Genomic DNA, 12,284 nt, shown 5'->3' with positions numbered 1-12,284 from the left:
ATAGTAGCAGACTATTATTTCTATTGCTTTTGGGTCAACAACTTACTCCACCATATGTACTAGTGATGTACCTATCTTTTCTTATAGGTATAGTAGCTATGATGGTATTGATGCTACTACTGGTGCTTCAACTGCTTCCTCTACTATAGGTTGTACTTGTGGATAAACTACTAAAGTCGCTACTCAAACTAGTGAATCTATAATAATCGGTAGAGCGAAAGCTACAGAATCTGATGCTAGCTCGTATAATGATGCTATAGGTTATGGATCTAGTACTTTATATGTTCACTCTATCTACATGTATAATAAGGCTTAGAAAGGAGAGAAAGAAGCTTTTCCAAAGAGAATAACAAAAATTGATTCCAGGGTTAAAGTAACTGTTATAAAATTGATTGACCGAAAGTTTAACCTTCAAAACTATGACCATAGGTGGGCCTTCCTTCTCATCCTTTAGAATTTCAACAACGATGCACTCTATTGTGGTTAATAATGAAGACACTCTTACAGCATCAACCAAAGAAATTCTAATCACATCCAGGGGATCAATAATCCATTCCTTCACCATGTTATTGTATTCACCTTTCGCAGCATTGTAGCCAAGGTCAAGATTATCTTGCTCCAGTATTTTCCCAACAACCACTGCACCTTCCACACTAACATTTGCAACAATCGTATATCCAGGCATATTCAATACATTCTGAATAATTTTCACTCCAATCTTTTGGTCGAAGTTATTTGTTTGATGTTTTTCTTGCTCCTTTGTCACATAAAGAAGAGAAACTCCACCTCCTGGCACAATACCCTCCTCAACTATTGCCTTAGTGGCATTCAAGGCATATGTAACTTTGTCTTTCTTCTTCCCTATTTCTGCCTCACTAGCACCAAAAATCTTCAGAACTAAGCTCCTCCTGAAAGATTTTCCAACCTCTCCTGATACTTATGCTTATCATACCCTGTCATGTTGACTTCAGTGTAAGCCTGAATCTTCTCACATATTTCTTTGATAGCGTTCTTACCACCACCTCCATCGAGAATAATTGTGTCATTCTTTGATACAATTACCTTCTTTACTGAACCAAACATATCAACTTTAATATTTTCAAGCTTCATGTTGAGTTATTCTATAATCATTTGACCAGTAGTAAGTACAACAAGATCTCTCAAGTTCGATTTTTTGTTTTCTCCAAAGCCCTGAGCTTTGGTTGCATAGACCTTGACTCCGACACAAATTTTATTTAGAATTAGGGTTTCTAGTGCATCACTCTCTATATCCTTGAAAATAATTAGAAGATCTCTTTTAGTTTTCAAGGCCTACTCGATTGCTTAGGCAATTGCAGTCAAATTTGAAATTTTCATTTCATGTATCAAAATTAGAGGATTATCTAATTCACATTTTTGGGCCTTATCATTTTTGATAAAATACATGGATATATAACCCCTATATAGCTTCATTCCTTCAACATCCTCCAATTCATTGTATAATGTCTTCCCATCTACGATAGTTATCACTACATACTAGCCAACTTTTTCCATTTCTTTGGTTATCAGTTCACCAATTCCCCTTTCACCATTTGTTGAGGTGGTGCCTACCTCTCTAATTTCCTTAGATATTCTTATCATCCTTGATCTACTTCTCAAATGTGCCACAACTGCATCAATTTTCATGCTAATACCCCATCTTAAGTCCATTGCATTCATCCAAAATGGAACTGAACGACAACCTTCTATGAATATTGCACAATTAAGGATGGTCACACATGTAGTACCATCTCCTACAACGTCATTTGTATCATTGGAAACTTGCTTCACAAGACTTTCACTGACATTCTTTAACTTGTCACTGAACTCAATACTTTTTGCCATGGTAACACCATCCTTTATTACTTTTGGAGCACCATAACTTTGTTCAATAACAACGTTGTGACCCTTTGGTCCCATTTTCACCTTTACAACATTTTCCAGTTCTTTCACACCTTGCAACATTGTATCTTTGGATACAACACCAAATCAAATATCTTTTACAGCATAGTTTCTCCTCCAACCAAATTTTCTAAAATTATGTTTGTAGCTTTACCCTTTCAAGGGTTGTCTATATCATGCATAATATCTAAAGAAAAGACTTGAATGTCCATGCCTGATGGGCCTATAAGAAAAAATATAACTGCTGAGCAACAAGGGTTTCTCCTATTCATATATCTGTTGAGCTGTCATTGTTAGTGCATTATATTCCTTACCTAAGTCTTCTATGTGCCTAGTTTCATTGGTTTCATGCTGATTAGAATACTACATGTCTTTCATTCTTGTCAGTCATTCATCTATTGTTCGAATGTCCTACATCTCTTAGTTTAATTTTTTAAATTTATTTAAAATGAATCTATTTACTCTTTATTGGTTCATTTGATAAGATGCTTCCTTTTATATGTGTGTTGCAAATGTGTCTTTCCCAATTCAAGGTTTATTACAATGGAATGTGATTAGATCCCTTTGGTTGAGGATCCATGTCTAGGGTACCTATTCTTCCAAATTTTGTATGATTGCACCTAGTTTCAATCACACAAAATAGTGAGCCTTAGTGGGGTTTAAGAAATGCCCCTGCTTTACAAACTACTAAAGACTGGTCACTAGTAATTCTTTATTTTCTATTTTATTGGGCTATTTCTGGCTCTTGCCAATATTTTCATAGGCCTAAGATTCTCTCACTCTTATTCCAGTCAAAGTTTGGGTTCTAGTTTAAATCTTAGCTATCTAGCATGGCCACAATATTGTGATAAATTAGTTTAAATTGGTAGATGGATGTGGCCCGTGCTACATAGATGTATCTTGTAGACAATTCATTTTTCATAGTATAATATCAATTTTACTCCCTATTGTTTAGAATCTGAAAGAAAATTATGATGTGATCTAATTTTGCAACGCAGTGTCTTAGAAGAGAACATGTTGGAGGTTGATTGCCCATATGTAACTAGCACTTGCAATAGCCCCTATTTCTATTGCAAGTGTTAATGATCCATCCAAACTAGCCCCTATTTAATAATATTTTGGGAAAAAATTGATCCATGTGAAATACTTCTAAAATAAAAATTTCATTTCTCAGTCTCATGTCAAACATTAAGTAATTTTAGAGTACAAGCACATTATTTTTGTCTATCGAGCTATTTTAAGATGGTTTTACATCATAATGGACTCTTGGTCGGCGACCCTTTCCTTCTATAGTAAAAATTAAAACTCTAAATATTTTATGCTTAAAATTCTTTCCATTCTTTCCATTATTTTGTTGTGGATGAGGAACTCAAAGTCATGGAGGGCATATGGGTGCCATTGTTTCTATAGATCTAAAATATCACATGAGTTATCCGTTCTTCTAGTAGCACGAAGATAACTCTTACAAAATATTTCACACTGATCAACTGTACCAATTCTTGTGTCCTTTTGAATTATATTATAACTAGTCTCGTCCCCCATAGCATGCGAAAGATTGGGTATGACTTTAGTTGTCATTTGTGTTCCTATATCATTATACAGCGTAGTCAGGGACATATATACAACTACAAATATATGTGGGATCATGTCATGTAAGTTTCTCTTAAATTTTTTGATAAATATGTCAGTTTCTTAACTGGGTTCTACATGGCTTTTGGCACTAGATTATGCATCAAAATGTTTTGCTTTAGCTATATTTGCATGGTGCTCAAAAGGCCTATAGTTGTGAACCACTTGTTTCTTAGTTCCAAAATGGTTGATTTAAATATTGAACTTGGCATGAGCCCTTTCACTCGTAGCATTGACACTAACATAATGATGCAAGAAAATAGTCCACTCGGGATGAACCACATATTCAATGTGCTAGAGAGCATGTTTCCTATGAAAAATATCATAAGGTTCATGATCATATCCAAACTTGTTACTCGTGCTAGTAGTCTATTTTTTTATTTCCCGCAATTCATGTTTTCTAGTTACCTATGTGTATACAGATCTTATTGATGTGAACCACACTTTGAAAGGAACCCCATATGTTGTGTGGCCAGAGTAGCCATATCATGTTTATGATTATGTTGAGAAAATTCCCTCTTGCTGGTTTTAAGATCATTTTGACCTATATCATCGATCATTCCAGACTGCACCTTTTCTAGGCCCCAAAGCTATCCCTCAACATTGACTTCATGTGGATTTGTTATAGGTTCGTTTTCTACATTTCCTTTTAAAAATCTAGTGCATGAATGATTGTCCACATGTTCATGGAGAAGAGAACGTCTTTGCATTTGATGTGGTCCATAGAGAAAAAATTTATTTCGCCAAGCCCGTATTCTTCATGAATGATTTTCTTGACATCATTTTCATTCTCAGCACTTTAATTGTATATGTCATCGATGATTTCATTACAGGTTTCATCAATATTTTGGGGTTTTCCAACCTCATTATTGTCAACAATAGAGAAATATAGAGGTGGAAATTCATCTGTATGACTGAAAGCTTCAACACTTGTGTATTTATAACATACCCTTTGTTTTTCTACCAAGGAATATCCATCACATATGTCAATAATTTTGTCTTCCAGATGAGTATTGAAATAAAAGGAAGAGACTCCTATTACAAGATCCATCACACAAGAAAACAATACATATTATAGCCTTTCCTCACAACGGATGACAAAAAGTAATGCTAACTTCCAACCTTTGGGTTTCAACCGAACTTTTTAATTGTTCCCTTGAGAAAATTATATCCATCTTTTACCAAGAATCAACTGCACCTCCACAACTTCCAACATTTGTTGTCATAGATTTTCCCAAATACATCAAGCCTCCTTGGGATGAAATAAATCCTACTCACTTGCCTATTCCAACAACAAAAACAAATGGATTTACGCAAATTCCACTAAAGATGACTTCGGCATTAACTATACATAAATCTCAGGGCATGACATTTCCAAAAGCAACAATATACATTGGAAAAACTGAGGATCAAGGTATCACATTCACAACAACTTCAAGAGTCCCTTCTCTACAAGATCTTGAAATTTTCCCTGCATTCAGTTTCGATCACTACATAAAAATGAAAGACAACAAAAATATTGCTCGCAGAAAACATGCAGAAGAAATTATCCATTCAATGTCTCCTCAAGCCGACCTTCTCCAATCCATATGTTAACTTCTCCAAAAGGTTTCCCATAATTATTAAGCTTAATCTATTTTTATCGCATACCTTTTTTATGTATTAACAATATTCAAATTTACTCATTATTAATACATAGCTCCAAATATTACATTGTTATTATACTTTTTAATTACTTGCTTTTAACATTATCTATCTTCTGAAACAGGACGTATGGACACAAAAATATCATAACTATATAGTTACTAAAAAGAAATAGAGGAAGCAATAATTACATACCACTATACCACCTTCTACCAACTTTACAATTATTACTAAAAATAAAATCTACTCTGAAACGTATAATCCACATACATGAATGCGACAAATTGCGAAAAATATGAACAAACTACAATCAAGAAATATGGATCTTCAATTATGCATAAATCTTCAATTGTTTTTGATATGCCATCATTCCCCTTTCATTTTCGACTAAAAGTATTGAAATTCCCATGACAAAGGTAAGTTCAATTTCATTCACTACAATTTCATTATAACAAAATTCACATGCAAACTCGTTATAGCCAATTTTAACAGGTAATTTCCATATTTAAAATAACACTAATTCTCATATATATTTTTAACGAAATATTGCTTTTGCAGGTTGCTTATTTCTTCTTTGACTCTTTGATGTCTTCAACAAGTTGTTATGCAAATTTAAACATGGAAGGATAACTACCATGTTGTTCATGATTTTTTTTTCAAGAGGCAATGTATGTTAGAAACATTACACATTCTGTAAATTTCACATAATATAAATCATTTACCTTTATATTCTAGCTTTGCATGAAATATTTTTTACCAAATCTTAGCTTCAATGATCATTTACATGTCACAATTCTTCTTGAATTTATGTGTTACGACATTTCCTTTGCAACATTTAGTGAAATTTCTCGTAGAATAAAATTAGAGAGGTACCCCTAGTTGTCATTCAATTTTATAACTATAATGTCATCAATGTTTTTTCGATTGGAGTCCAAATTGTAGCTTTAATTTGAGTTGCAACTCACTTCTTGAAGCCCTACAGGGACATATTGAGAATTTTGTTCAAGGGTATAAAATCCAAACTGAGTAGTATAATTGTTTTGTAGGCTGATGCAGGTGTGTTTGGCCAAGGACCACATGAGAACAATACCCACAAGTTTTGGAATTATTCTCTTGTAAAATAGAACTTTTCGTAAACAATTACATTATCTCTCATTGAACAAAACCCAATTTCTTCATATCATTGAATCAAACCTTTTTTAGCTAGGGGAATTGAACGAGAGAGGTTTCCCTAATTGTAATTTGATGTTAAGAGTCCAATGCAATATTTTTTTTTCTATAGGAGTATTAGTTAGATATTTATGGGGATTTGCAACTCTCTTCTTAAAGTCATTTGGGAACGTAAAAACACTAGTAGAAAATGAGAAATTAGTGACTAGGTGACTAAAAATGTTAGTCACCGCAACTTTTCTAAGTGAAATACTACCAAAAATAAGAAATCTTATGTGAACCAACTAAAACCAACTAACATAAATGACTAATTTTATCTCGGGTTAAAATACATGACTAACTAATAAGTAATACAACTAAAAGTGACTAACGTGAATGACTAATTTACTCTAGGAACAAAAATATGACTACCTAACAAGTACTACAATAATATGATTCAATCATTTATGTTCTTTATTTTAAATGTGTCATTTTAGAAATATAAACTTACAAGGTCTCTCAACAATTTAGGCACCCCAATGCCATGGACTAGATTCCTAACTAAGGCAACCTATCCGAGTGGGGCTAAGATCGACTCAAGATTTCTACCTCTCTAGGGACCATCAGGCTTACTTACTAACCATCAACCCTAGGATCAAGGTGTGTTTCAGAGCTCAATGACCAACACCACCTTTCCTACTTAGGGACATCAACACAACATGTCGGCTAGATGTCCTCCCAAGTAATGCTTCACTCACAAATCCTTAACAATAAATCTATCCCAATCAAGCTTATTGATAACCAACATTCTTATCAAACCTTCGAGAGATTTTTACCTGTACAAACACAACCCTAATCAATATTCCACTTTAAAAAGTACATAACCAAATACAAATCTTTGGGGTCTTCTACAAAACTCAATGTTTCTGATCAACTTATCTTAGTAAGACTATGAATCTTTTCCAAAATCATACACTTTTCTTTCCTACTTCACATGCAGCAACATACACCTTAAAATCCGTTGTCCAGTTAGAACTATGTTATCTCAAACAGGGAGTTTTCTTCTATTTAAGGTCCCTCTTAATGTAGGGAGATCAACTTCTTCTATCGATATTGGAAAAAATTTCATGGCTTCCATCCCTCTCATCATGTTTATCATATCAACTTCTCTTACATACATCTTCACCATCTTGAAGATGATGTGCCCGCACAACTTAGATAGCAAGTACAACCAAATCTATAGAAGCATGAAGTTAGTCATATCAAAATCTTATAATAATGGAAGCATTAGACTTTACAAACATAATTGGTAAGAGACTATACTTCAATACATCAACTTATTGCCTAGGTTTTGTTACAAGCCCTAAATCACATCAATAACTCAAATAAAGTATCAAACTGATTATATCTATGGTCTTGACATTAATTTCAACGATATGACAAGTATTTTCAAATATAAAACCCTAGAAACAAATCAGAACCTAGTTAGATTCTTCAACACGATAAGCCCTTACTATAGAGGGAATACTGATGTTTTCCTTATGGGTGGGAGTTTCATTAATTCTCGATATAGCTGCCCAATGTCAAATTGTGGATGGTTGGATATGTTATATTACATGTAAATACATTTTTTTAATGTTATTATTGTATTACTCTGTCATATACATTGGATTGGTATTTTTGCTATTTTTAGGGCTAATTTATGCATGCATTAATTACTTAAATTGTGGAATGTGCCTCTATATAGCATCTCTCAGTGTATGGGCCATGTAATTTGAATCAAATTTCCTAGGAATAATTATATCAACAAATTCATCTTGATAAGCCATCCCCTTTTACAAGTCGAAGTATAAAAGTTGTAAGGTTGCTTCCCTTTGCCCTAGAAAGCCATTGAACCCATAGGTCCACGTTCATTTTTATCATAGAACCCATTTTCCAAGGTTAAGGAACTGATCTTCAAAACTTAAAACTCCTTTTCACCTTCCTCTAGGTCTAGCCAAGTTGGGTCGTGTAGGGCATCATTTCCCTAACAAAGTATCCCTCCAAAAAGTTTTATCTCCTAGACTCTCCATGTTATTGTGTCCTCAAGGCCTCCTCTAATTTTGAAGCCATTCTAATGGTAGAGTTGTCAGAAAAACCAAGCCCTAGATCTGGGATTAAACTTTTTCCTAGTATCCCCAAGGCTAGTGCCTCGTAGAATCAATTCAAAACCCTTAAGTGAAAATCCTTTCCCCCTCTTTTTCTGGGTTAATAATGTCATTGGTTCCTAAATTCTTGCCTCCTAACCTAGGTTGGTGAGGGGCCTCCAAATTAGACACAAATTAAGGCCCATTTGACATTTGTTAGGCACGTGAAGGCTATATTAAACCTCTCGTTCGACACTTAATAGTTTTTCTTAGATTCAATATGTTCATTAGGAAGGCTTAGAGATGATTTTATATTTGTGCCTAATATTATTTATTTTTGTAGAATATTGTGAGAATATTGGGAAGAATATAAAGATTTGGAGGCGGAGATAATTTAGGGACTTTCTCCATACTACAGGAGGATCAATATTGGATAATAAATCAACAAGATATTCTAAAATTATTGCACAAATTATGGAGCTCCAATGATTGAGAAAATCTAGGAATGTGTTCCCTTTCATTTAATGCAGATTCCTAGAATTGGGAACCAGATCTACTATTTGAGGTATTTCCAAGTGGAAAGCTTCCTCCTTTCAAGGAGAATGCTTCCACATCATCTTGTATAAGTAAAAATTCGAATTTACCTCTAGGGGTTGGTTTTTCTTAGTCTTTTGATGGAGAACACTTGTATTTTTGTAGCTCCACTTTCATTTCTTGTAGGGATGTAATTGTATTGATGGAAATAATGAAGGTTGGTGCCATGTTAAGCTTCTAAATCTTGGTATCCTTCATAGTAATATGATTTTCCTTGGGCTTTACCATAATAAGAGCCTCAAATCAATTCTATGTAATTTACTTTTCTTCTTTTCGCTTCTTATTCACATGCATCTAGTGTTCTTGTTTTTTTCTATTTCTACATTTAAGTATTGATGATTTCTTGTTTTAGGATTGGGTTAAATGGTGGAAGTAAGTTATTTTGCAAGCTCACAAGCATGATTTCATCTGTGGAAAAACTTTTGAAGGTCACAACAATCATTGAGCTACTTGGATTAGTTTTCTTATTCCCAAATCTAAATTTCTAGAAGTCCCTTGTGGAAAATAGTAATAATTTTCTGCTAGCTTTTAGAACATGCTAATGAGCTTCAATTGAGTTTATTCTAGTTACATTACATCATAAAAAAATTTAAGTTAATAAAAAAATTCATGCCATTGCATTTTCACTTTATTAGGTTAGGAATTTCATAGATTAACTAGCTCACTAGTTCTCGAATTTCTATATTTTAGATTAGTAATGTTCTGCTATTTTTTAGCATATGTTAATAGGGTTATTTTTTGAGTGATTCTACTTGGAATGAAGACCTAAGATATCCTATTGAAAAAAAAAATTTCCCAACCAATTTGAATTTGATTTTCTTGGTAATTCGGTGAATTATATCTTCCTGTAGCAAATCCTGTAACTTCCTGTAGTAGCCTGTAACTTCCTTTAGTAGCATTTGTAACTTCCTGTAGCACTCTTCTAATATGTATATACTTGCCCATATTTTCTCAAAAATACTTTTTTTCCCCTTATGGTTAAATCATGACCCCTAGGCTCTAAATCCATGATTGAGGAAGAATAAACACCGATTAGGACACGCCTTTTTAAAAAGTAGATTAGGCCTATTTTTTGAACTCATGCTCTTAGGATTTCAATTACAAATTGTTTTTCTCGCCTAGGATTAATTTATTTTCTAAGTAACATTTCTATTTATGCAATTAGTTTAATATTTTATTTCATTACATTCACTGCATTACATCATGAAAGTGAAAGAGGGACACATTGTATGTTACACATATAGTGTCGATACCTCTTCAGTTTGTACGAACCTCGGGTTTATAATTAAAGTTGGTAGGCTTGGGAGTTGCAACATTCTTGTTACAATACTAAGGCTCCTTATTTTTTGGCATTGTTGCCAGGGAGGTTTAAAATTATACATTTATTTCTTCCCTAGTTGATTCATTTCTTTTTACTTTCTGCAAACACAGAAAAGTTGCATTAGGCATCTTTCATTTCAAGAACCAAAAATTGCATTACATTAGAATTCTTATTCAAAAAAAAATACTTATCCAACACCAACCCCCCCGCATTTGATTACGTGGTGCAGTAAGATCCACATCACCATTCATTTTTGCAGGTAGAAGAAGAAGAGGTGACAAAGAAGGTAGAAGAAATGGATGGAGATGATGAAAATGAAGAAGATCCCGATGGATTTCCCATTCAAGATACTAATGTCAATGTGCATATGAATAACATCCCTCCATCTTTCCTTCCCAACGTCCATGATATGAGGTGAGAGGATCCAGAAACCTTTCTCTTTTAATTTGAAATTATTTGTAGATCTTATGGTTACTTATTAAAAACTAAAAAATTGAGATTGCTTCCAGCGACATTTAAGGATAGAGCTCTTAAATGGTTTATGAGTTTAGGGACTAATTCAATAAGATCATGAAATCGTATGAAAAGGTTATTTCTAGAAAAATATAAAGATCATGATATTAAAGAAGAAATGTTTAGAATGAATCAAAAAGAAGATGAGAGCCTTCAGGATGTAATAGAGAGGTTCATGTATAATGTTAAAAGGGAAAAATTACATCATTCATCTCACACACTAAAAACCCTCTTACTTATAACAATTAGCTATGAGTGGATTAATCTCCTTGATCTCATGATTAGAGGTGATGTATAACAATTATCATTTGAAGAAATTTGTGAAACATGCAAACACATATTAAGAGGAAGGGCAAGAGGAAGTAAATCAACTTAAAAATCGATAAGTCAAGCTAAACTTGGGAATTTGTTTGATAAAATTAAAACATAAATTCTTATAAATCTGCACAAAGAAGTAGAAATGTTAAGAATTAAATATGAGGAAAAAGAAGACACTGATATTTGTGTTGTCCATTCAAAATCACATGTTGTTAAATATTGCCCATCATTACGAAGGTTGAAGGAATTTTACCAAGAGGACAATGGAGCAAGTTAATCACCAAAGAAGTTATGTTATGTAGCTCCAAGAGAACCATGGCAGCCTAGTCGACCTAGTATTATGCAAGAGCCCAATTCAAAATTTCAAGCTTATGCACATACATCTCAAAGTAATTGGAACAGACCCTTTCCTTCGCAACATTGGCCATCTCAACCCCAAAACTAATCTTGACAACGAGGTTTGCAAGGAACTTATGGAAGCCATCCACAATATGTTGAATATTCTCCTCAATATCCCCCATATCTAACTCCATGTTATCCCTACCATCCACCTCCACCACAACCACAACCCCAACCACATCCATCTCAAACATCCACTCCCACTCAACTACCTATACCATCATTTCCAAACCCACACATGGAAGTAGCTCAGCCCACTTACAATGGTAAAGTACAACACTTTTGAATATATCCTCTTGATCTAAATGCTATTCATCTTAGCTTAGGAAGAGTATTGCAAAAAAAGGATTCTCTTGATGTCATTAAAGGAAAACATGTAGAAAAAGGAGATTCAAATTAGAAGACCAAAGAATCATGGGCTGCACTTGATGAGGAGTAGACATCAGAATCAAAGATTAAGAAAGTTACATCATCTTCACCATTAGATCCTCTATGTGTTCAAGAGAATAATCAGCAAAAAGGAGGAGATCTGAATTCCGTAGAAGAGGAAGACATCCAAGATGATCCAAATCAGCACATGGACTAGGGACATCACAATTATATTGAAATATGGTTCCAAAAAATTGTTAAGTTGCAGCAAGACACTCTTCTTCAACAATTTTTGATCTCAT

The 12,284-nt window shown here is 33.7% G+C and overlaps 1 pseudogene; it reads right to left on the bottom strand.

Moving 5' to 3' along the window:
- Window positions 1-277: 277 nt before the first annotated feature.
- LOC149202780 (chaperonin CPN60-2, mitochondrial pseudogene) lies at window positions 278-11,747 on the bottom strand (annotated as a pseudogene).
- Window positions 11,748-12,284: the final 537 nt, after the last annotated feature.

This window comes from Pinus tabuliformis, chromosome 2_1, assembly GCF_031772625.1.
Source record: "Pinus tabuliformis cultivar Carrire ecotype Pingquan chromosome 2_1, CPIR1, whole genome shotgun sequence".
Classification (NCBI taxonomy): Eukaryota; Viridiplantae; Streptophyta; class Pinopsida; order Pinales; family Pinaceae; genus Pinus; species Pinus tabuliformis.
This window is presented reverse-complemented; position numbering and strand designations above follow the sequence as displayed.